This window comes from Odontesthes bonariensis, chromosome 19 (genome assembly GCF_027942865.1).
Source record: "Odontesthes bonariensis isolate fOdoBon6 chromosome 19, fOdoBon6.hap1, whole genome shotgun sequence".
Classification (NCBI taxonomy): Eukaryota; Metazoa; Chordata; class Actinopteri; order Atheriniformes; family Atherinopsidae; genus Odontesthes; species Odontesthes bonariensis.
This window is the reverse complement of record NC_134524.1, coordinates 12,710,959-12,734,015: the sequence shown is the minus strand read 5'-3', so window position 1 is coordinate 12,734,015 and position 23,057 is coordinate 12,710,959. Positions and strand designations below refer to the sequence as shown.

Below are 23,057 nucleotides of genomic sequence, written 5' to 3'. Positions count from 1 at the left end.
ATGACAATTAGATATAAAATTGTCGCTTCATATCACAGTGCACTGCAAATGAGTATATTAGTTTCAGACTGTCACTGAGAATAAGAGGTAACATTGATCTCTCATCACTATATACATAATAGATATTTTCTCTCACTTTGTGCTCATACTTATTATTATTAATGTGTTGCCTTACCCTGAGATCTTAAGGGTTGTTTCACATTTGAATCTAACAACTTTCAGAATTTTTTTTCCCCACAGTCAATGCTACTCATAACAGCTTCAGTGCTGCTTTATGGAGGCATTTGATATAAAAATGTATATGCAATACAAACTTTGAATCTTTGTTGGGATTGCTATATTGTTCTTCTCAGAAAGGAAGCAAACTGGATGGGATAAAACTGAAATCCCTATGAATAACTCGAAGCGATTTTATTCCACATACTGTCTCAGCAAGAACCTATAACAGACTGCAGAGCCGGGACATTTGTGCAAAATGTCTAATATTAAAACAGTTAGACTCAACTCCCGAATGATTAAATGACCTGAAAGATATATGAGCCATGGATTGCAATGGCCTGTAGACTTGGTTTGAGATTATCATTTTCAGTAGTTCACATAGGACATTACGTACAACATAAATGCTTATGCATCTTTTTTAATATACTGTATATCTTAATTTACTGATTAATTTAGACAATTAAGACAACTACATCAGACTGTAAAAAAAAACATTTTTTCCTTCTTTTTTTGTATATTTGTTTCTGCTGATCAATCATAACAAAAGAATATCAATTCAGTAACATTACTCCAAACTCAAAATCCTGACTGTTTGGATGGTATCCAACAACATATCAAAGCAAAAATAATGGCCACTGATAGAGCTTTAATTTTTTTTTAAACAATCTCACTATGCGGAAACACTCTTGCCCTCTACTGCCTCTCTAACACACACACTCACTCTATTCCTGATGAATAATCGTTTTATGAACATCTCCATCAGTGCAGATATCCACTTAGCTTAATCCTTTATTACAGAGTCTATTTGACAGAGTGTAGAGGACAGTGAGAGTTTTGGCTTTACCCAGGGGACACACTTGGCCCTTCCAGTAAAAAGAGGCCACTAATGGAAGCAGAGGCCCTCGTCTCCACTCCACAATTTCATGCAGGCAATCCAGGCATTTGTAGTAGTCATAAAACAGGGCCAAATGGATGGCAGGGTCCGCTCTAAGCACAGAAAACTCTAAATGATGCTGTCTCATTGGCAGTTGTGAGTGCTGCCACCTCTCTGTAAGTTCAGCTACAGCAGGTGACTGTACATAAGAAATGCGAGATAACATCTTTCAACGAACGCAAAATGGAACTATCTTTGGACAGTTTCTGAAAAATGTATTGGCGCCATAAAAAGCAAAATGTTCAGTATTTGATCTTTTTTTTCCCTTCTCATATTCTATGACACTTCCCCTTTGTCATTTGTTTGAGCAAATAGTTCGGTTCAGACAGACAGGAGGCCGAGCATGGATGAAAAGAATGTGTCACCGTTTAATATTCACGTGTAAATGTTGATTCCTGTAATCCTCTTTTGAAATGCTCAACTTTAATTGTGGCATAGCTTGTAGCTGACCTATCAATAAAAAACAAAACTACAAGCCCTTGTCCTCCCTTTCACATGATGGGTGAACAACAATAATTATCTAACTGTGTGCAAAACTTTGGGATGCACAAAATACAACAAATTCTATCATGTGTCAACAGAGCGGGAGGAAATCAGTTCGGTCCGTTGGAGAAAATTTGCTGTCTTTAACAAGTCATTTAGAAAACAATTTTCAATGACAAAGAGTGAAAAAAAAATCAATTTAGGCTGGAATTAGATAAAGGACTGCAGTGATGAGTTTGCAGTGCAGGGAGTATTAAGAGAAATTGTGCTGTAATACAGTAATATGATGTAATGCAATAGAACAACAGATGCAGGACAGAGAGCAGCCACAGTCTAGACGGGGGCAGTCTGTTTGACAAGTGAAGGGAAAGGTTCCTGTGGATTATACATTTTTCATGGCCTCCTGAACAGATATGTCTATAGTATTTCTGGACAGTTTAATGCTAAGCAGCAGTGGAAAGTTGATAAGTTTATGATCAGTGTAATGATCAGTGTAATGTGGACAGAAAGTACAAGTAAAAAGCACTATCTATAAGGATGGAGGCAGAGTCTGCTTGGGACACTTTAGGTCAATTCCCACCAACTACACAACTCTACCCAAGTTTCAGACCTCTAGAGGCTGAGCAGGATTAAGAGAACATAGCTCCACTTTACCATGCATAGCAGACTGACAAAAGCACTAATGACGTAGTTTGCTACAGCTGCCTTTTATCAGCTGGGTTTTATCTTAGTCCACTGAAATTACATTCAAAGACCTATTCAACTTTACTGTTAGACAATGTAATCCATATCCGCTGCCTTGAAAATTCTTCAGTGTATTAATTCATTCCTTACAGTCCACAAGATTAATAGTAAGCCAGGGCAAGATGTGATAAAGCTACTAGGATATATTGTCCCGGTAGCCACCAGCACAGCGGTTAATTTGTGTGGTTCTCAGGAGAACTGCACAGTGGCCATTGTTAAGACTGCTCAAATTTAATATATGCTACTGCTATGATTAACCAGATAAGCAAGGGTATTCACAGGTATAAACCAGGTTAGGGCTGTAGGAAAGAGAAAAGACTATGGGATGTATTCAGTGATATGGGCAGATTTCTGTGAAGCAAGAGGTGAAATACACCTTTAAAGAAGTTGCTGGAAGATTTAGCAATCTGCTAGATGATTAGCCAGTTGTTATCTTTTTTATTGTATTATGTCAGTACACAGCACTAAAAAAACCTGAAGAAGACTATGAATGTGTGCAGGTCACACATTTATCTGTTGAAAAAAAATCATCTAAATTCACTGGTCCACTTGATCTCTTTTCTGAAATGAAATCTCATTTTGTTGCATGAAGATATTATTCTCACCCAAAACTGTGATACACAAAGTCTTATGGTCATGTCTCTTCCAGTCTCTTACCACTCCTTCAGTAAGATCACTCTTTGTCTCCCAGTAACATCCACTGTCACACCACTTCTGGTTTCATTCTAACGTAAACTTCAAACCCTGTCCCCAAAACATTTTTCCACAGTGGTTGCATCCACTTTACCACCTCTAAGCTAATTTTGCTTGCTAGAGGTTAATGATGTTATTGAGCTCCAGACTGAGCTCATGTTTGGATAGCCTGTGTTCTCAATCCTCGACAGAGAGAGAGGGGGAATATGCGGGTTTGATCTAAACCGCATCATCCATGGCTGACTGATACCTTCCAAAAGCTGTGTACCAATCTCAGAACTGCTAAGAGAAAATAGCACAAATCTGGCAACCCAGCTGTCTCATTGGCTATTAATCATGTCTATCTTTCTTCACATCTAACCTCAGTTCTCTCAAAACTGTTTTTCATCAATAAGATCAGCCCCAGGGTGAGCTGGAGCCATTGGGTTAGAGGCAAGGTACACCCTGGAAAGGTCTCAAGTCCATCACAGGACCACCATCGAGACAAAAGAGACAACAATAGTGCATGTTTCCACTCATTCCTAGGAACAATTTAGAATCATAAATTAAAATAACATGCATGTCTTTAAATGATGGGAAGATGGTGGAGCACTGGTAGGAAACCCATGCATTCAAGGGGAGAACATGCTCCTCATAGAAAGGCCCCGGCCGGGATCTGAACCAGGGACCTTCTCTCTGTGAAGCAACAGTGCTAACCATCACACCACCATGCAGGGCATCCACAAGCATAATATGTTGTAGTCCTACGTCTTGTCTTCTTTCTTCCTTGGTAAACTAAACGGTGCTCAATTTTAAGTTATACCGTCTCACTAAGAGCAAGGTATCTAAACTCCAGACATGCAGCTGTCCAACTATGTCAGTTGGAATTGATTTCCACCAACCTCCATCTCTCCTACCATTGACCATTAACTAATGTAATAAATGCTTTACTGGCGTGCAAGTTTCAAACTGTGTTCAAAGAGGCTCAGATGACACCTTTGCTCAAAAAAGCACACTCTGAACACTGGTTTTGACAAGAACTATCAACCAGTCTCACCACTTCAATTCCCATCTCAGCCTATCAAAAAGGGATATTTTCAAACAGGTCTTTGACTCCTTTTCGCATAACAACCTCCTTGAGCCTCCTACTAAAGCCAAACTGATGTGGATATCAGTGTGGCTTTAAAAGTAGCCAGTCAACTTAGACGGCTAAACTGTTTGTGACAGAGCCCTAAAGGAAGCAAGAGATACACAGTCCTGGGTTGTCTCTGCAGCCTTTGACACTGTAAATCATGCCATCCCACTCTCTGTGATCTCAGGCATTGCACACTCTTGAGCCCCTTTCACACTGCGACCCGCTACCTTAGCGGGTCCAAATTGCACCTTCGACCCGCGTCGAGCAATGTGAACGCTTGGCGTGTTGGTGACCCGTGTCGCCTGAAGCCGAGTTCAGGGGGCGTTGCCTAGTGGCAGAGCATCACACGAAACACAGAAAATGCTGGGCGTGTATAATGACGTAGGCACAAGCCATGCGTCGGAGGTAGGGTTAAATACACCTTGAGGACTCGTTTTTGCAATTGTATATGCAGTTCATGAAGATGTTATTTTACGGGGTGTGGATGGTTACAACGTGGGATGCCGCCGAAGAACATATGCAGAGAATACAAGAGCACTATAGTCCCCGAAATGTAGCGGTAAATAACGTCCTCTGCTCGGAGGCTGAGGAGCTCGCGGACTTCCTTGTCTCCCCAGTTGGCCATATTAAAAAAAAAATGTCTCGAACTTGATGTAGGCTAAAACAGAGTAAAACTTGTCCTCACCTGTCGCTGTTGTTCTGAATCAGCTGTCCATTCGGTCTTTTAAACTCCTCACGTCACGCCACGCCCACGTCCGACCCGCGTCGACTGCGTTCACACCAAACTCGGCTCGGCAAAAAGACTAGGGTCCGACGCGGGTCGAAAGGCGAGTCGAGTTGACGCGGCAGCCCGGGTCGGCAGTGTGAACGCAACAGCGGACACGCTAAATTCGCAGATTAAACGCGGGTTATTCGGCAGTGTGAAAGGGGCTTTGGTTTGAAGTGTACCTTACTGGATATTATTTCAAAGTGTTATGGCAAGGACAAATGTCTGCCCCCCCATCACCTCTCGAACAGGGTTCCCCATGGCTCTGTATTGGAACACTGGAACCTCTTCTTTCTGCTACAAAACACCACCTCGGTCTTGATGATCTGCTCATATGGATTTTCAAACCATTGCTATCACAATTATACCAACTGTACTGTCTGCATTATTTCCACCAACTTATAAGCTGCTTCAGATAAAAGACATCTGCTAGATGACTAAATGTAAATATAAATTCTTAAATACACACTGAATAAGATCAATCATGTCCGTACAGTCAAAATAAGAGGATGCCACCAGTTACCAGTTAGTTTAGCTTAGCGCAATGAAAGAAAACTTGAAACACTTAAGATCTTTAAAATAAAATCTTGTTGATAATCAATTTTGAATTTCTGTTTGAATTTAACTTTTGGATATGTCTGCCTGCCTGTCTTAAATTTAAGATAACCTTGTTGATTGATGACCATTATATCACCAAGAAATGAATGTCAGATGAATTGGCATGGAATTACTTCACGCTTACATTATAGATTTGTAACATCTAACCTACAAAAAAAAAAACAGTTTCACTTTCTCTGCCTGGGTTTTCACAAGCACGTCTATAACATTGCTATACATAAACATGTATGAAATTGCCTGGAACAAGTCCTCCCATCAACATGAGCATAAAGTTTGTTTGTTCATACTATTAAATATGACCCATAGCAGCGTATCCGTATCCCTAAGTTTTTCATTTAAAGCTGCCATCGGCAGGTTTTCAAAATTCCGAGTCTAAATTCGGAAAATTCGAACTGATACAACTTTCAGGTCCCTCCCCCTCTACCAAGCTCCAAACCCCTCCCCCTCTGTGGACGAGGTTGTACACGTGAGTTCACACCAGTGTGCGCGCACACAAGCTGGGGCAGACTCACGCTCAGCATGGAAGACGTGGTTGGTGACTGTTCTGCTCAGATAATAGATAAATAATAAACCTAACGTGATTGGTTAAAAACAGCCGGGAGCGCTCGATTTTTGCAAGCACGATTACAGGCTTTAGAGGGAGCTACAGAATTCGGGATTTTTCCTAAACAGCCTATTTAATATTCTCCTTTCAGAATCCCAAGACAGTTCAAGCTAATATGACTAAAAAAAAGTTGCAGAAGGCAGCTTTAAGAAGCCACAAAGGCTTCATTAGGAGGAAGAAGGGGTTTTGTGGATTGTGTTTTACCTCTGACTTTTTTTTTACCTCCTGGTTTGGTTTAGGCAATAACATAACTTAATTATGGTTAGAAAAATATCACCATTGGGGCTAAAATACATTCTTTCTCCAATGCAACTTTCATTTAAGAAGCCTCATGCTATACACCTTCATGGGACATGAGATCGAGATCAATATTTGACTAATTGTTTTTCTCCGTTGAGTCAACATTAGTTGACTGTACTGATGAGACATGCTTTTTTTTTAAGTAAAGGGATACTAGTGTATAATAGGGGTGGGCGATATGGGCAAAAAAAAATATCTCGATATTTTTTAGGATTTTCACGATAAAGATATTTTGACGATATTTAAAAAAAAATTCAAACTTGCGTTAAGATCACAATAAAATGAACATAAGCATGCAAGTCTAAGCACACACGGCCGGTACAGTGAAACTGCGAATGGCTCATTAAATCAGTTATGGTTCCTTTGATCGCTCTACCGTTACTTGGATAACTGTGGCAATTCTAGAGCTAATACATGCAAAACGAGCGCTGACCTTCGGGGATGCGTGCATTTATCAGACCCAAAACCCATGCGGGTGCCTCTCGGGGTGCCCCGGCCGCTTTGGTGACTGATAACCTCGAGCCGTTTCTCAGGCTTCTTCTCCCTCCGGAGAGGGAGCCTGAGAAACGGCTACCACATCCAAGGAAGGCAGCAGGCGCGCAAATTACCCACTCCCGACTCGGGGAGGTAGTGACGAAAAATAACAATACAGGACACTTTAAATCCTTTAACAGGGATCAATTGAAGGGCAAGTCTGGTGCCAGCAGCCGCGGTAATTCCAGCTCCAATAGCGCATCTTAAAGTTGCTGCAGTTAAAAAGCTCGTAGTTGGATCTCGGGATCGACCTGACGGTCCGCCGCGAGGCGAGCTGCCGTCTGTCCCAGCCCCTGCCTCTCGCTGTCCCAGCCCCTGCCTCTCGGCGCCCCCTCGATGCTCTTGGCTGAGTGTCCCGCGGGGTCCGAAGCGTTTACTTTGAAAAAATTAGAGCGTTCAAAGCAGGGCGTGGTAAGGGCAGAGGACCACTGGCGCGCACTTTATTGATTTTTGGCGATTGAAAAAAAAAAAAAAAACAACATTCACGATAATTTCACAGACGATACATATCGCCCACCCCTAGTGTATAACTGTATATTTGAACATATGATTCTCTGGGTCATATCTAAGCTCTCGAGTGTTTAACCCCATGCCCTTTTCCTTCTTTATAGATTCCCTTGAGACATACAAAAACACACACAGCAAATTTTCGCTCACACTCCCTTTTCTGCTTTCTCACACTCACTTTGCTATATCTGCAATATTTTAGGAATGATGAAGATAGGATAAGAGGATACCCCTGAAGCACTGTTGTTCATTCACTTCCGTTTCAGTGAGTGTAATGATATGTAGTTTATTCGAGTACAATGTTAACATTAATGTTACAATGTTGAGAATGTTAACCGTCGTTGTACTGTTCATACACAGACACACAAATAACATATTGCAGTGATGTGTTATACGGACAGGGAAGGATAAGACATCATTACACAGGGAGTGAACAATTGGACCTACAGTAGAAAAACCGAGGGAAAACTCCTATATATGTTTATATGTAAGAGGCCCTTTAAAGTTTACTGTCAAGAATTTGTTTTGAAAGGCTATGTCTATGTTTTGTATTAAATACAAAATAGGACCAATTCCTAGTGATTCTGCCTGGTAAAACTAGTCTTTTTTCTTTTTTTTTTTAAAGTCTAAAATATAATTTGCAAAGAAGAAATTTTTATTTTATTTGTCCCTGTAATTTTCTAAGTCAGCCATTCGGCACCAAGATAAACAGAAAATTTTCCCTCAACATAAAGTAGAAAACGAACTGTTAATGAGTTAGTTCAAAGGAAAAAAAACAGTTCCACATTCAGACCACATAATGTAGAGAAGAAGAAAATACATTCAATTTGGAAGAGAAAAGAAAGAAAGAAAAAAGATCTGCTGTAAAACCATAAAATACAATTCATCTTGTGTCAGTCCCTGCGAGGAGCGTGTAATCGCAATGACACACTGGTGTAATCCATTTAAAACACTTTGGCTCAGACCGAGGCTGCTTTGACTTCCTTTGCAGGCTTGCACCGTCATCTTCATTTCAAATACGTTTCACTGACTGCATGTTATTAGCAAAAATGTGTAACCTGCCTTGTCGTCCACCTACGTGGTCTGTCAGAGAAGTACCTTGTCCTGGATGCGTTATGACTGGGTATATGAAAAAGCTCACACAAGAAGATAATAACTTGCTTGTCTCAGGCAGAGGTGAAGTGCAAGCCTATTCAGTTGTCCGCAGACACGTAATCCGTCTGGAGAGGTGCTCTCTCTTCTGGTGCCTTAGCGATTAGACTTTTCTGAGGCAGGGTACCGTAGACCCACCCAAACTGACTAGGCATTGAGCTTAGAGAAATGGTGTCACTATAGTGCTGAATCTCATTGAGAGTTGCTTGATCAAACATTATCTCACACTGAACTGTTGCAACAGGGTCTGGTGGGAGGAGGCTCTGGTGAGTTATTACACAGTGAGTTTTAATCTTACAGAAGAAAAGCCATTGTTACCATTAATATAGAGACCAGAGGGCAACCTGAGTCTAGCCTGCATATTCTTCTTTGTGCTGGATTGAGGCTAATTGAACTAAGTATACACTCAAAGGGACCCAATTAAGCATCTTGTTGGCATTAAACTGTGGATGATCTATATTCACCTATAAACTTTGTCCAGAAGCGCTGCCCACCACTAGTATGTTTATGTATCATTGGTTTTATTTAGGACTACTTGAAAATGGGCATTCTGAGAGGTGTGGAGAATTGTTTAAAAATATCCTGGGTCATGAGGAATGAGAGAAATGGCAGTCGTTTTACTAGCAGTCGATTTCTCATTATCAACCCTTAATGTACCTGCTGAAAGATAGTGAATCACTGACTGAGGCTTCAACTACTTAGATTTTCAGGGTAATTCAGAATGAAAATAATGAGTTATCTCAATTATGTCATTGTGAATGTCAAAACAACATTTTTGTACACTGATATATTCTACATATGTTAACTGCATATGCGTGGGATAGTTGTTACTGGATTTTTAACAATAACTAATATGCTGATATTGCGCAACTCAAACAAAAATTGCAGATGCCAATACCAATATGTGCACACCACATTACAGAATAAATAAGTCTCTCTTGTATGTTATTGACATTATGTCAATAATGACATAATAATTGCATCTGCAACGGCCAAGTTGCAGATGTAGATTTTTTCGTTCACATCATATAATCACAGTACTGCCTCCCACCGCCATAATCACCTGAAGAGAAAAACAACTAATATAAGTATTTCCACTGGCAGACGTCATTCAAAATGTTCTTACAAGAAGAAAGAAGGTAGGGGTTAATGTTCACTTCCTGATAAGGTTTAAGAAATAACATTACTTGGTTGGGATTAGAAAAAGCTAATGCTGCAATGTTAATGTCACCGACATGGACAGAGTTTTGCTGGCTGCCTTTCTTATATGTGAATACATCACATCAAAACAAAACTGTCACTTCCTAGTTGACTTTCGGCTATAACATCACTTGGTTAGTTGCATATTCCTCCAAGTATTAGAGGGCAAATTATGTTACATTTTGTAATATATTAAAGAAAAACTGTAATATTAGCACTGAAGGGATACGCCACCCCCAGGCCAAATTAAGTGTATCCCCGCATTCCCGAGACATAAATAAGTGTGTGGGAGCGTTTTCCTGGCAACCAAGGCATTGTCCGAATCTCACAGCACTGACCACTGCTTGGTTGCGCGTAATACATACATGCTAGCGTCGCCAATCGAAATATTTCGCCCAACGTGAATTATATTACTTGATTTACCTTCTAATTACTGTGTGAGTGGTGTACTTTCACATCGAGTGCAAATGACTGTGTAAATCAACACGCAAGGCTTGGTTTGCTCATGTCGGTTTGGGAACTAGTTTCCGGTGCGGAAAACACAGCCGAAGCACACTCCCCGCTACGTCATTGGGAATCCCCACCCCCTGGCTGCTTCACGCTGGTTTGTTTGAGGAAGCAGTGGTCAGTGCTGTGAGATTCGGACAATGCCTGGGTCGCCAGGAAAACGCTCCCACACACTTATTTATGTCTCGGGAATGCGGGGATACACTTAATTTGGCCTGGGGGTGGCGTATCCCTTTAAAGCTGCCGTCGGCAACTTTTTTTTAGTCATATTAGCTTGAACTGTCATGGGATTCTGGAAGTAGAATATTAAATAGGCTGTTTAGGAAAAATCCCGAATTCTGTAGCTCCCTCTAAAGCCTGTAATCGCGCTTGCAAAAATCGAGCGCTCCCGGCTGTTTTTAACCAATCACGTTAGGGTGGAGGAATCCTACCTGTCAATCACAGCTTGTGCACACGCTGCTGAGCGCGAGTCTGCCCCAGCTTGTGTGCGCACACACTGGTGTGAACTCACGTGCACAACCTCGTCCACAGAGGGGGAGGGGTTTGGGGGGCGGTTTGGAGCTTGGTAGAGGTTGGGGGAGGGACCTGAAAGTTGTATCAGTTCGAATTTTCCGACTTTAGACTCGGAATTTTGAAAACCTGCCTACGGCAGCATTAACTTAGTCCAACTCATATTAGCTTGGTTGATGCTGACTTTGAGAAAACCCGGGGCAGAAACCGCAGCTAGCACAAGTTCTAACCTTATCTGCATGTTAATCACATTTTTAAGCCAATGTTTATATTTGGTCTTAAATCCTTTGTTGGCCAATACCATAAAATATCAATGTCATTGTGAATCCTGTGAATATATTTTAGCTGAAATGCAATACAACAGTTGCAGTGACAAAGGAGTGTGCTACCATATAAGGAAAGATTGAAACCAATTTCTTAAATGGCTTCCTCTATACAGCCAACAATCTAAACGCAAAAATATATCAATCACTCCATCCAAGGGAAGTAAAGTTTAACCCTGTTTTTCTATGCTAAAGGCAGAAAATATTGTTAGCATTAAAGCTTAGGAGGAGCAGTGTACAAAGGAGAGTTTCAGAAACACAGATTTACACTGCCTCGGTTTAATATATAAGACACATACATACAGATAAAAAAATGTTTTTTTAAATCAGGTGGCATGGTGGGGAGTGCAAATTTGCCATAGAGAACAATGTAAATCTAATGTTTTATATCATGGTCAGACAAAGACCTCATGTTGTCTATTAGCATTAATAGATAAAATCCAACAAGTACTCTAAACAGTCATAAGTAATTTGTTCATACCCTTTAATACAGCTCAGAATGGTATCCTGTAAAAGTCCATCCATACAAACGGCAGAAGGAAATATGACTCATATGAGTGTTTAAACATCAGAGCAGATGACATTCTAAAGTCTTTCATTTAACAAGACGCAAACACTTCCAAAGAGTTACGGAGGGGGCAGGAGCGCTTAATCACAGCACTTTCAACCAAAGTCTTTCTGTGAAATGAGAATGAAACCAAGATACATTCTGTACCACGCAACGCAATTGCTACTTCATGGTTAGGTGTTTAAATTTTGTCAACAACATTACTAGGTTAGGGTTAGAAAAAGATTGTGGTTACTTTCTAAAATACAGTCATTTTACAATTTTACAACCAACAATACTAACATGGACATCATTGACCCTCCACGTGTGGTTGCTCTCACAAGCACCGAAGGTTACATATAGTTTGAATGTAATTATTAGTCATATCTGAATATATGAAGAAATGCAACATGGGTGCGTTTGGGGTGTGGGCCAGTCAGAAGATACATTACCATTCTGATACATCAATTTATTGGCGACACTGCACTGTTTTCTTCTCTCGTTCTCAATCAGATTATCTATTTAACCAAATTAGTTGAATTACTTTAACACAAGAATTTGCCATTACACAGCATAGAGAAATCACTGTACACAGGGTTCGAGAAAATTTTCAGGTTAGCAGGTGAACTCGAGCTGCAAGCATGGTAGATGAGGGCAGGGAGTAATTTGCAAATTTTAAGATTTGAATGTCCATCTTTTGGGTACAAAGAAGTAAATTTCATGGAATAAACTTGTCAATATATAATTTAGTTGAAAGAAATCAGAAATCAAAGGGTTTTGTCAAAGCCAAGAGTGAAAATTTACATATAGATTTATATGCAAAAAAAAAAAAAAAAAAAAAGTTGCTAATCCTAAAATTTGAAAAAAGTGAACAATTAAGTTGATCAAATAATTGTTTCAGCTCTAGCTGTAACTACGTGCGGGACTCTTCATAGGGTGCTAGTTAGACAGCTCAATGAAAAAAAACCCACAGTTTTAATATGGGAGGCCCTGCCTAATAAGAGGTGCAACCTAACTTTTTTAAACTATTAGATCACAGGGTATCGGTTGCTGTTTTTATGTAAAAAATAAACAAATGAGATATTTTCAGTCCTAAGCTGAAACTTAGTTTCCTTTTGCAACATTTCAATGGCCGACCTGTTTGGTAGTCCGGACTTGTGTCATATCTTCTCAAATAATTGCACTTATCTTGCACACAATAATATTCAGTCCTTTTCCCCTAAGCATATTGCATTCCCCAAGTCAACACTTCAATCTTGCCTTCCTTGCCCACTTCTCTCTGAGCAGCAAATGCCATAATTTCTCTGGCCCCCACCGCTTTCTCCTCGCCCACCTTCATTCTAGACCCACTAGATGGATCAGCTCTCCCTCAATCCATGCTTCCTCTGCACCTTCTCAGACGGGCAGATTGATTTGTCTACAGGATGCCTCTGACCTTTGATATGATCCAATAAGGGACGCTTGGCCCTAACCGAATTAGACAATAAAAGGGGAGGCACATTAGGGGTGAGAGTCAGGTGTTTCCCTTTTGCACATAGAATACTGCTGCTTTTTTCTGTGATGGTTAAATCCACTGCCCATCTCCTCCCAGCCCCCATCAGACACTCAGGGGAAAATATAAGATGTGTTTTCAAATTGCACTTTGCCTAAAGGCTCTTTGGGCTAAATTTAATTTTCACCTTACATTGATTTTCCTCCTACTTCGTATTCTGTGGATACTAATGTTATCTACAGTGTATTTCTGTGCTATGCTGGAATAAACGAAGACCTTGCTCTGTACTACTACAATGTCAGAAGACACTGCATGCAATATGTCTTCTCGTACTGTCTAGGGATTGAAATGATTGAGGGACTGCCGTTTTTGAGTGAGTGTTTTTCATCTTTTCTGAAATCAACTTTCAACAGCATGTACTAACTTGACTTGCTCCTCAAGTTTGCCTTTAGAGTTTATGTAAGGCACGATATGTATTCATTTGTGCATCAACCACTTTCTTCAGTCCAGAAGTAGGAGATGAAAAACAGCAGACTTCTGTTTTGAAGTTTAGATGGCACGCAAGCAGTGAGCTAACCACTTCTACTAAAAACATCTATGGCACCAAGGCACTGTAGACTTCATATTGTCGATTGCTGAAAGCAGTTATATTGTAGCAGGCCTATGTCTGAGTTAGTCCAGGTTAAAAAATGCCCCTTTGCATGAATGCAGTGACAGTACTTTGCTTGTCTTTTTGCAAAGTTGGACTCCATTGGGAAAACAGAGATATAATAGATATTCAGAATGTTTTCACATAGATCTATTTGTCATGCCTTCATAATTAATTATATTTAGGAGCCTTCAAAAGCTACTGTTAAACTATGATGTGAATCCAGATCCCCATTATGATATAGAAAAAAAGCTGCTAATGAAAACATGAAAAGTATCATCCAAAAAAAAAAAAAACCAATACTTCAGCCTCCAGTTATTTTCACATTCTAAGTACTGCTGGGATGTCAGGGCTGAGTGAATTTCCATGGAAGACCACTTAAAAAAAAGATGGCAAGCCAGACAGAAGAAAGGATGGATTCTGACAGACTCTGGCCTTCTTTCATTGGAAGATATGACGGGGAAAACAAAGAAAGGAAGAGGATGAAGGCAGGTGGTGGCGTCAAAGTGGGCCACATTGCTGCAAAGCCAACAAATTGTGTGAAAACACACATCAACTTGCATGGATACACATGAGAGTTGATATCACAAGCCACGACACATAACCAGAGTTGTGTATGAACACAGGGACAGTGTTAGTGTGTGAGGGGAGAATGAAGCAGCGGGGGTAGCATGAGGTAATGCAATCCCTCCGCCCCGGTGAGTCTGTACTTTTCGGTACCATTTGTTTGTCATCTTAAACTGGCAGATAGCTCAGGAAGCCAGGGTCTTACATAAACCCTACCCAGTATGGCTCTGTGCTGGGGAACTGATCCCTCCCAAAACCCTCATTGTTATTCTCTCATGATGCCGAGGGATCTGCTGAGCACCCACAGCCAAACCTACAGCATGGCTGAGTGGGAGGTGGGGGTGCTGTGTTTACTTGTGTGCTCAGTCAGGGGACTGAGCTATCTGTACACACAGGATTACAGATAGAAAACAACTTTCAAAGCTTGGGCCGTAAAAGTGTGCCATCATTTCATCAGCACAAGATCATCTTTTTTGTTTTCAATCTAAGACAAAAAAGTACTGGATTCTTGTTTGTGCAATTCTTCCAGGTTTGTTACATTTCAAACTTTATGCAATCATAATCATCTTCATTTCCACCTTGTGAAATAACTCCCCTATCAAAAAGTGCAAGATATTCATCATGGGAAAAGAGGAAAAAGATTTCAAAATGTACAATGTAATAGACTCTAACACACTTCCAGGGGGATGTCCACATTTTCCTATATGTAGAGATTACACTCTGCACAGCTTCACAGCTGCGGAGCCTGTCAGGGATTTGATTTAAATGTCCAAGGTAAAGCTTGATCAAAAACTGTCCTCTTTCAGGCTGATCAAAGACAATGAGGTCTCAGTGTCTTGTGAAATTCATGCCGTGCACTCTCAGACTCTCAGCCATATTTACAGAACAGAGCTCAGCTCCATTCAATAAAATATGCATATCGTATCAATGGCCTCAGTTCTTTCAACATCCAAAAATAAGGTTGTACTTTCACACATAGATGTTAAATGTCTATTTTGTCAAATGTGGTAGGAGTCTTATAAGGATATCTATATTTACTGAGGCAATGCATATTCTTACATTACACTGAGGCAGCATGTTAGCTTGTTTTAAAATACTATTAAAAAATAATTAGCTGTAGATACAAGTCTGACTGATCATACCACAAGAGTTGGACTTCTTCCAATTCACTATACAGATTTTTTTTCCCCATCTTGAAGGACCTTGTTTTTTTCATTAAAAGCAAATAAAGACTTTAGTGAAACTCAATCCTTGAATACAAGTTTTAAAGCTGTATAATACCATAAAAATCCTCCTTGGTAGCTACTATTTTTTAGGATCCATAAAACAATGTTGCTCATATAGAATATTGTAATTCACAATACATCTCAAGCGACTGTTGGTATAGGTATAAGTATAAATAATAAGTATTTTTTTCTGCCTTCCTTTTCTTCTGTAACTGACCTGAATAAAAATGGCATGAGAAAATGCATTGCATCAGATCAGCATTAACGGAAAGGTGAGGTGGACGATTTGGAATTCTAAGCTTACCTGGGATGAACAAGTGAAAATTATTGTTATTTTGAAGTCAGTGGTCACTGCACTGACAAAAAATACAACAAACTGCCACTTGAGTTCATGTTCTTCCTCTGCCACTTTGTTTTTTCCAAACACTTTGATTCTCTCGACCCTTTCCAATCGTGAAAGTCCCTTGGATCGCAACCGAGTAGGTCTAATTGATTTCTCTTGTTCATGTCGGTTAGAGGCAGCAGCATCGAACTGTGCAGAGTACTCTGGCTCCAGCTTGCCTGCATTATTCCTTTCTGTTTCTTCTTTGCCTCCATATCCCAGTAGACCCTAATGTCAATACACAACATACCAGTGCCCTCTGAAATCTCACAAGGTTCCAGACAGCAAAAGAATGCCAAAGTATTTGCATGGATGGAGATAAAATACCAAACCATGGTGTTATACATGTGACTAACCAAAAGGTCAGGTTATAAGATTACATTGACATATGCCCTTCTGAAACCACACAAGGTTATTAGTTAGTGTCTCATGCTGATAAAGAACTATGGGAAGATATGCTAAAATACAGGGCAGAATACATGGTATAATGAATGCCTATACTGCCAACTTCAATGTAACAGATCTGCAACGAATGCTGCAGCCCCTTTGCTGCTAATGAATATTCATATTTCACATAGCTTTTAATTCAACTTCATAAAAAATTCAAAGCTGTATTTAGTATTGTTGTTGCAGTGGATTGTGTGATTGAAAACATACTGAAAGTTCATGAGATTGTATAGGACTACTATTTTGGGCATGATTCTGACTCATCTATAGCTAGGCTACTCTCCATTTGTGTTTGTCTTTTTACAGTATCAATCAGTGTTGTGAATTCCTGTTATATTGAAGCAAAAAAAATAATAAATCATGTTTTAATTTCCTCTACAATTTCAACAGCACAATGTAAACGCAGGTTGGCATTAGACATTGGCAACGCTACTAATGGTCAATCAGACGAAGTAAACATCCACAACAGCTTTTACTGCTGAAATCTCAAATTATACATGTTTGAGCCAGAATTAGAAGTTTCGTTGGCCAAGAGCTGCAAGCTTAAAGTCTGGCAAGATGGATTCTGTCATGAGTACAAATCTCAAAAAAAAAAACTATCCACTGTACAGACTTTTGGCAGGATCTGGATAAGTTTGGTTTTTCCAGACACATATGTTGCTTTCTCATTCTTTACTTTCAGTGAACAGATTCCTCAGTAATGACAAGGTAGAATGTGTGTGCCTGTGATGGAATAGTTTGTCCACTTGATGTGAACTAATTTGCAGTTTGTGTACAAATTTGAAGAGCAAAGAATCAGAGACATTAAGAACTTACACAGTGGTCACTGGCCATGGTTAATCAAACTGAAACAGGCTGATTTCAACCCATTATCACTCCCAGGCTGTTAAATTATACCTTTTTGATATGTCTGAGCATCTGTGGTCTAATGTTATTAGTAGTCGTTTCCTATTTGATATTGGAAACAACTGTGAACTCGTCAACTAGCAGCAAAGACTAGTTTTATGTAGATAATGTGGCGGTAGAATAAGTCACAGGACTTTTGTTTGACTGCTGTGAAAGACTGTTTAATTACTTAGTCTCTCCAAGTCAATAGTCAATGTGGTTAGCGGCCTTTGGAAGTGCTTTTACTTTTCTTTCCTGTTTTGCGCTTACCTTCTCAAAATGTTAATTCTGCACGATACAGAAATATCTCACGTATTGGAATGAGACTACACTCTCAATTCTGACCACAAACAAATCTGAAAATTTAATTAGCAAGAAATGAACGGTCTAATTAATTTCTCTAAATTCATTACACTCAGATTTTTGCATTTGCATATATTTGCAATATTTTGTAAATAACACAGTCATTTCACTGATTTCAACCATTTTCCAATGACAAAGCAATGTTTTTGCATTGAAGCAAGGGTTTAAGTTTCCTGAAAGACGACTGTACACAGTCAGGCTTAGGATTTCTAAAAAGAAAAATAACAAAGAATAAAAAAAAAAAATTCTGCTATTTGCACAGCAAAGATGTTCCAGGATCACAAACTTTGCACTTTCCCCACAATATCAGAATTTATTCAAGAACAACTGAAAAAGCCTACAAATATATATTCTAAAGAGAGTTTTTTTGCTGAACTATACCATATATGCTAGCATCCATCTTTCCACAATTACCTATATTCAGCTCTAAGCAAGAGTGGCCAGTTTTTTTGATCACTTGAAACTAACTTCAAAATCAAAATTTGTATTTTTAATTCCAATGTAACCAGAGGAAAAAAAGGAGTAATGAGCATCTCTTGATTGCATAACATGAGCCATCTACAATGCTCACTTTCCTACTACAGAATATTACATACATCAGGCTTAAAAGCACTGATATCTCTGGCAGAAAGCAAAAGTTGTGGGTTGACAATTTAATGAGTGTTTGATATATGACCAAGGCCATGTACCTGATAAATACACATTACAGGTGAAAGGGTTTCATCTCAAGGAGCATCTTCAAATTAACAACTAAGAAAAATACATAATATTTAAATTTGGTGCTTCTGTGCAAAACCCTGAGAATAAGTGAGTCAGAGTGGGTGTTACTGTAGAGAATTAATCATTTACACCTTGCTGTATACACTGTCTGCATGAAATAGCTGATGAGTTACACATGCATCTATTAAATCTACATTTCATGTTTGTATTGAAAAATCTTAACGAAAGAACAAAGGAATAATGAGCAAATTGTCTTTTGATAAATATCCCTCTTTGATACTCATCTGTTCTTATTTCAAGACATGTGACCAGATGATTTTAAGGCTACGCGATGTGCTTATTTACACACATATAGCTGGAGCTAGATTCCCCACCCCGTTTTTTTTTTTTTGTATCATGCCACTGTCTTAGAAACAGAGTGACCCCGGGGAATTGTTATATTTAGCATTCAGCGGCACCAGAACATCAAGTTTCAGAGACTGTCCATGGAGGGACATTGGCACCCTTGTTGAGTGAGAGGCTCACTGTGCAAGAGTTGAGAAACTTTGGCAGTTAATGAATAAGCTCGCAAAAAAATTAAGTCTGCTTCATCCAAGAGCATTAAGATGTGGATAAATAAATAAAACATTGCCTCCATGAGAGGGGAGGCGATGTGACAGCGAGATTTTTTTCTGCTTTCATGTTGGCAGGCATAGGCATTTTATTTTGGGATGAATCAAATTTTTCATGAGAACGCCTGCGCCAGGTGTATCTAATTATCTGACAGCATATCCTCATTATAAAACGGCCCCTGGGAGTTGGCTACTCGGTTTGTTGAGCTTTGGACCACAATCAAGGTGTTCCTCACAAGACAAACACACAGATGATATAGCCACTACTTTTCTACAGATGTACTGCCTCCACCTTTTTTGCTGTAAAATGGGGAGAGTTTGCACTCTTTCTAAACCTTTTTTGTCACAAAACAATATACGTGAACAAAACTGTGTGTGTCATGAGAGACACAGGAATCTATAATGAGGCAGTCTGAGAAATGTACAATATGAAAAAGAAAATGGCTATAAATCTATTAGCAGCTGTTCTGTCAACCCTTTGCCATCTCTGCCGTGCCCCGATTATGTCACCTGGATGAAGTTTATAAACCATACAGCTTACAGCTTACTCCTGATACTCTCCAGGGAGGTTCGGCAGGAGGAGGGAAAGTGAGTGTGCTGTCAACACGGTCACACTACCTATGTTAAGGCATAATTAATGAGAGAAGGTGATTTGCAGAAATGTGTGTCTTTAGCTGGCACTGCTGGCTCTGGCTCTTGAGGTCACCGTGGAGGCGATCGTGCCATATATAGCAAGCAGACTCATCTCCCCTGCTTATACTTTTCAGCTGTAGTTTAAATCCCTCCCAACAGTGATTGATGAGGGCTGGGCAAGTAGCTTAGAGGAGTATCACTCAAAGGCAAGACGGAGAAAAAAAAATTGCTAAATTTTGCCAGTTTATGAAATGGCAGTGAAACTGGGTAAATGACCGCAGGAGACATTCTTACCTGGGACTAATCCATGAGAGCTTTGCAGTAAATTCACTGCTTGACAGCAAATATTTCAAATCCACTTTGTGCTCAAAACTGTCTTAACGCAGTGGATGCCTGACCTGAATGACTGGTGTCTTCAACATGTCGTAAAGATGCAATTTGTTCGGCAAGAGAGAAGTAGTTTTAAGTGGTTGAGCCTCTGGTTGGAATGGGCAGTATTACTCAAATTTATTGGTTATTCAAAGTACACAAACACGATTTATTGATGTCATTGCGATTCTGTTCTTATTTGATAGATAGATAGACCCCATGAGCAAATCTCCACCCCAGTGTGAAATGACTGAAGCTATGCTGAATCAAACCATAATTATACACAATAAATAACACCTCCGCATACGTTACAAGAGAATACAACATGATTTCCAGAACTAAAAACTCCCCAAAGTGTAACCCCGTGTCATATTCTTATCCTGTGTGCTCCCCCCATTTAAGTCCTTTTGAAATGCAACAGTAGCTCTTGTGCGCCTCATGACTGGCAGACCATAATGCTATTACATCTCCTCGATGGTCATGCTCACTTAGCCCTCTGTCACTCTACGCTGGCTGGGGAAGACACATCTGTCTGGCTTTGTGAGCTGTCCTTCCTCTCATTTGCAATTGCTTCCCTTCAGCTTGGCTTGTTACAAAATATTGACGCACACAAACTTTTCAGTTCATTATCTTGCTTTTAGAGGCTCTCCACTTTTTTCACTTTTCTCCTCGGGCACAAAGTATGGCTGCAAATCACGGGTAATTGGCTATATATGAATCACTTGTCAGTGGTAGTCTGACAAATACTCTTTAACGCAACAGAAGGGTTGTATAAATTATAGAACATCCAAATATAGTAGACAGCGATGGAGGAAAAAGCATGAGCATGTGCTGACATAGTGCTGTGCATGATCCGCTGTCAATCACCAGCCAAATCTGGCATCAAAGCCTGTCAGATAAAAGCTGTAAAACAGTTAAACCGGGTGAGTCACAGCCCTCCCACCGTCTACATCACCTAAGTCAGAAGCCCTTTGGCACGCACGCGCACACGCTTACATTTCAAAGACCACATTTGAAAAAAAACATTCAAACAGTCCACCGTTACCACAGCCGTGCATTAACCCAAACTTTCTCAACACGTCCCACAACAAGCCCTGTACCCTACAATTTCAGATTATCCGTGCGTATTTGTCCTTCCTCTCTGTGTTTGACAGAAAGGCATACCATCGTTGGGGGGAGGGGGGGGGGGGGGGCTTTTTGAGCAGAGTTAATGTGATCAATAGTGACGATAGATATTCTGTAAATGTCTCGCCACCATCTGGAGTGTGAAAACGAGCAGCAGACCGGTGCACGTTGTGCGCTACATTATCCACAACGCAGTTATGTGCTGAAACAGCTGCACCCTGGTCACCTACTACCTATCGCGGCACGAAACAGAACTTGGGGTAGACCATAAAATCCACACTTAGATCCACACAGGACATATTAGAAGCTGCTTTTAGCTGCAGTTTACTCTATTAGGAGGTGCAGAAAAAGTAACACTTACTATGAACCGCGGCGGTAGAATGCAAAGCCCCGGTAACTGCAATTAGAGTAGAAGAATGCACAAATGAACGATGTGCGTTTTTATTAAAATAATTTAAAAAAGTGAGTAATGTAACAACTCCGTATTTAAAATATATATATATTACCCTGATTTATGCAATAATATCCACTTACCGAAGCGGTCCGGATAAATTCCTTGGGAAATTCCAGAGGAGTCTCTTCTCTCTTCTCTCAAAGTCAGAAAACAGCAATGCTTTTCTTATTCCAAAAACAGGCCCAGGTTGAACTGAAAGAGAGGACACCAAAAGAGCCACAACAGATTCCGTTAGAACCGAGAGTCCAACCCGCCCCCCACAACACCCAAAAAGTGTTGACAATTACATCTGTGAAGAGCAGCAAACAAAAAAAAAAGGCAACTCGTGGTAAACAGGCGGAATGGACAGATGGTACCTGCTCTCTTTATCACTGTCGACAAAGACAATGAGAGCGGCAAAAACACTGACGGAAAACTGAAAGAGCTGAGCTATTTTCCAAAGAAATGCAGCCCCAGCGTGATTCAAGCAGCACACTCAAACGCGCGCGCGCGCTCGCGCACCCACACTGCTCGCGGAGATGGCTGGAGAGAAAGGGAGGGAGAAGGAAACCGGAGCCTCGGGATGCTGCGCTCAAAGTTGCACTGCACAGTCTAGCCGCTTGATGGCCAACTAAAGGAGCAGCTGGTACCAACCTAATTAATTAGCCATGTTGCCCTTAAATAAGGCGCTGTAACCGCTGTCCACGGAAGCCTATCATCTCAACACAACTTTAATATCTATTTTGAATTGCATTCTGCCCAAGAGGGGCTATTTTTTTCATTGGGCTAATTATTATTGGTTGCAGCTGGGAAGTTGTACATTGACAGCTCCAAATTACAGCCCTTACAAACCACAGACTTCAGGCTAGCTATTTACTCGGTCCCAAATATGTCTGCTCTTTGGTTTGAGTATTTCCATGTAGGCCTATTCCAATAATTGACTTCACCACAGTTCAGGTGAAAACATATTGGGTTAGGGTTATATGGCTGTATTAGTTTGGCTCACTCAGCACCAACATGGGATTTTCAGCCATATGCAGTCTCTCTTCACGGTTACCTCTTTTTTTTCAACTATATCGTGCCAACATTAACGTCATAATAGTACACTGAAAACAGATGATTGGCTTTAGACAGGCCTACTTGAAAAATATATATTTTGGAAAAGCACATCAAATGTGATGATTTTTAAAAAGTTATGTGGGCTTCAATTTCAGTGTTTCATGTTCAACTTTTATCAGATACTCAAATAAATCTGGCAGTATCTGTTTGCGCTTTGCATTACTTGCATAGTGTGTTATGTTGGACAGAATAATCTCAAAATTATACATGCCACACATGAGAGATGTCATTTCATGTCATGTCATTTGTAAAAACGACTTACAACTGCAATGCTATCTGCA

At 40.1% G+C, this 23,057-nt stretch overlaps 1 protein-coding gene across 30 annotated transcripts in view; it reads right to left on the bottom strand.

Annotated features, from left to right (window-relative positions):
• LOC142369208 (receptor-type tyrosine-protein phosphatase delta) overlaps positions 1 to 22,176 on the bottom strand; it is a 377,816-nt gene extending 355,640 nt beyond the window's left edge. For 11 of the 30 annotated variants that reach the window (XM_075451481.1, XM_075451493.1, XM_075451486.1 and 8 more), the window contains exons 1-3: positions 22,035 to 22,176; positions 21,759 to 21,870; positions 21,586 to 21,621 (exon numbers count right to left, since the gene is read on the bottom strand). The gene's annotated coding sequence lies outside the window, so the exon portion shown is untranslated. Of the gene's footprint in view, positions 1 to 21,585; positions 21,622 to 21,758; positions 21,871 to 21,965; positions 21,986 to 22,034 lie in introns of those variants that run through there. The other 19 variants (XM_075451495.1, XM_075451506.1, XM_075451496.1 and 16 more) reach the window with 5 other exon arrangements.
• Positions 22,177 to 23,057: the final 881 nt, after the last annotated feature.